A 3,946-nucleotide genomic window follows, 5' to 3' on the forward strand; every position below is an offset into this window, starting at 1 on the left:
ATTTTTTGGTTGCAGCCGTCATTGTTGTTTAGCGGGTCCGGGCTGGGGATTCGAACCCGCCACCTTAGGTGTACGTGGCTGGCGCCTTAGCCGGTTGAGCTATAGGTGCCTAGCCAGACCTTCCACTCTTGGTCTGATTGAAGCTAGGGGAGGTGAGGAGGGACACTCCCTCCTGAGCTGCAAAGGACCTAATTGTGGGGGAGCAACTGGGTGGGGATATGGGGAATGCTGGTGGATAAGGAGAGACAGCCTTGTCCTTCCCTGGGTAGAAGGAGGAGGAGGACCCTCCTTCCTCCAAGGTTTGTGGCCAGGTCCAGAGGTCAGCTCTACCAGGAATAGAAACTCAAGTCCCAGGAAATAAGCCACTTGGAAAACAAGGCCTGGCATCTAGCCAGGCTCTCCCTACTGCTTGCTGCTTGTTGATGGCACAGGTGTGGCACTCTGGGCCTGACATCCCCATCCCATTCATTTGCCAGGGTGTAGTAGTACATTTTACGTGGGTCTCTCCTGGGGTTCAAATGCTGTCATAAAGGCTCAGCCAGGGAAGGGGCTCAGCCAACAGTAACCACAACAGGGACAGCAACCAACTGCCACTCACGGTAGGCCATTCCCAAACCAGGCCTCTGCTTGCACTGCTTTATTAGCCCTCTAGTCCACCTGGAAGGCAGGGTCTAACTGCTAAGAATGCCCCCATTTTGCAGGTGAGAAAACTGAGGCTCTGGAGGTTAAATTATTCACCTAAGACTCTTTTTTTTTCTTTTTTGCAGTTTTTGGCTGGGGCTGGGTTTGGACCCGCCACCTCTGGCATATGGGGCTGGTGCCCTACTCTTTTGAGCCACATGCACCGCCCAAGACTCTTATTCTGTAAGTAGCAGAGAGAGGTCATGAATGACTCCCACCTATAATTTCCCTGACTCCAAGTTGGGGTGTTGCTGGGGATGGGGGGGTTCCCTAGGGCTTTTAGTCCTTAAGAAATCAAAGACCTGGCTCGGTGCCTGTGGCTCAGGTGGCTAGGGCACCAGCCACATACACCCAAGGTGGTGGGTTCAAATCCGACCCAGGCCCACCAAACAACAATGACGGCTGCAACCAAAAAATGGCCAGGCATTGTGGCGGGCGCCTGTGGTCCCAGCTACTTGGGAGGCTGAGGCAGGAGACTCGCTTGAGCCCAGGAGTTGGAGGTTGCTGTGAGCTGTGATGCCACAGCACTCTACCCAGGGTGACAGCTTGAGGCGCTGTCTCAAAAAAAAAAAAAAAGAAAGACCTCACTGGCAGCTACAAGAGGCCAGAATAGCTGGGCACTGGCAAAAATTAGAGGAGCAAGGGGTTTGCCTTTGGGGTTCTCTGCTTCCATCTTCACATTGATGAGGGCTCCCCTGTGACTAGACAACACACATTGACAAGTTTTGGGGGGCACACTAGGAGGGGAAAGGGCAAGCACTTGAGGTCCAACAAGGGGAGGGGAGAGGGATGCGGATCTGGGAGGGGAGGAGCTTGCCATGACCTAGGGGCTGTAGGCAGGGATGTGTGGGCTCTCCAGCCTTGTGGTGGCCCCTGTCCCACAAGGGGACTCAGGCCTGGGCCCTCTCATTGCTCCATTGCACCACAGGCTCATCATCGCTGGGACCGAGATAAGCATAGCAGAGATGACCAGGGTCTGCAGGACACTGAGGAAGGCAGTCCCCAGGCACAGTCGCCTCCTCCCTGGACTAGAGAAACAAAAGGAACCTGGCTGGGAAGGGCAGGAGACCACCACGTGCTCTCCCTTCCTGCCTGTGGTCGGTCCTGGAGGGAAGGGGCCTCAGGCGCCCTCTGCTGGCCTGAGGGCTCCTCGCAGGAGAAGCTGGCAACTTCAAGGCCTGGCTCACCCAGCCCATCCTCCATCCCCTAGTGTGCACCTGTGGGTGCCTGTGTGTGTGCAGCTGTTCTGTGTGTGCCTGTGAGGGTGTGACTGTATGTGAATAAGTCTATCTGTGCATGTGGTGTGTGTGCACCTATGTGTCTGTCTGTGTGCACATCTATATCCGCATCTGACAACGGATGCACGACTGTGTTTGGGGTGCACAGGTTTGTTTATGTACACAGGTCTGTATTTGTGCTTGTGTGAGTGTGCACATGTCCCTGTGCATGTTTCTCTGTGTGTTTGTGTGGGTACATATCTTTGTGAGTGTGGGTGCTCGTGTACACATCAGTCTTACTGACCTTGGCCCAATGAGGTATGAATGAAGCGGGACCAGGATGGAAGAAATTGCAGGGTCTCTTTTCCTGTGTTTCTGGTGAGCCTGCGTGGAAATCAGAGGAAGACTGGGTGGACAGAGGTGTCCACTGGCCACTCTGAGGTCCACTCAGTGCCCACAGAGAGAAAGGAGGAAAGTATTGAGCTGAATTCCATCCCTGAAGATTTGCAGATGAGGAGTCAGTTATAACCTACCATGATAATTAAGATGATAACCATAGTGGAGGTGCCTGAAAAATGCAGGGGACTCAGGTGGGGCCTAAGTCAGCACGGTGTAATCCTGGAAGGCTGCATGGAGGAGGCAAGCCTGACTTGAGGCTTGAGAGGTAGGTAAAGCCTTGGACAGGCAGGCAAACTGGGTGAGGAGGGAGGGGACGCATTGGACTCAGACAATGGAGAGCAGAGAATCAGAGGGGGAGATGAGAACACATGGGGTAAGCAACGGTTCCACTGGAGGTGCAGTGATGAGAAGCAAAGCCAAAATCTCAGATGAACAGGCACACATCCCCCAGATTCTGCCTTGTTGGGGTAGGAGTCACTGAAGAAGGCTGGGGAGAGTGGAGATTGCCCATTGTGGGGTCTGAGGGTAGATGGGGGTGGTCCTCTGCCTCCTGCAACACCCTAAGAGGGAAGCCCCATGCTATTTCCTTCCAGAGGTGTGTGGCCACCCGCTGAGGCATTCCTGGCTGCTGCACAGAACACCTGAGGATCAGGATGCCCAGGGCATTGGTGCAGATCACAAACGCTCACACCTCTGAGTTCGAGAGCCTGCCCGATGATAGCCAGGGACTGCAGGGTCATCCTGACTCCCCCTTCCAAAGCCCAGCGGTATCCACGCTCCACCAGCTGCAGTGGCCTCTGGGTGCCTCTTGTGCCATCAATGCCTGCTCTGTGTCCTGAGAGAGTAGGCTGGGTAGGGCCTTGGGCCCTGGCCAGCTTGGTCCCCTCTCAGGGTGGCACCAGGCTGGACTCCTTGGCTCTGGCGTCGAGGACTTCTGTAGGCATGCTGCATCCTTAGAGCCTGCTGCCCCTGAAGCCCCCCACTGAGCCTGGGTACTGTGCTCACTTCTGAAATCAAGCCCTGAAAACACCCTCACAGGCTCAGAGAATGGGGACTTGTCCCCACGGGCTCGGGTTTGGGAGACTTGACTTTTCTATACTCCAGCAACCTTTTCATATAAGTCCCGCTCAACACCTGGAAGCTGGAGGGATGCTGCCTCTGCCCCACCTGCCTTTTCCCTGGTGGTACCCAGGCCTTTCACGGGGGTTCTGTAAGCCTCAGAGTGGTTGGCCGCTGCTCTGATGCCCCTCACTCCTGCCCACTCATGTGCCCACTCAGGCAAAGCCTCTCCCTTCACCGCCTTGCACCACCCAGCTTGGGCTGAAGGACACATCCTGCTTCTGGCCCCAGCTCAGGGGCCCACCGACATCCTCCCTGCATGCACCACTGCTTCCCAGCCCCCAAGAGGGGAGTGAGCAAGGGTGGCCACCTCTGGCCAGCATGAGCCCACATTCAAGCCATGCTTCTCCCCACTAAAGGCAGCAGTTCACTCTCAAGACAGCTTCCACCTACCTCATCTAAGACTCCCAACAAACCCAAGAGATGAGATCATATTGCCCCCAAATCATAGCTGAGGGAGCTACCCAAAGAAGCTCAAAGTCAGAGTTAGAATCTGAGGTGTGTGACCCCAGGGGCCTGTGTAATCCCCC

This window comes from Otolemur garnettii, unplaced genomic scaffold (assembly GCF_000181295.1).
Source record: "Otolemur garnettii isolate 467f Iridium unplaced genomic scaffold, OtoGar3 scaffold00013, whole genome shotgun sequence".
NCBI classification, from domain to species: domain Eukaryota; kingdom Metazoa; phylum Chordata; class Mammalia; order Primates; family Galagidae; genus Otolemur; species Otolemur garnettii.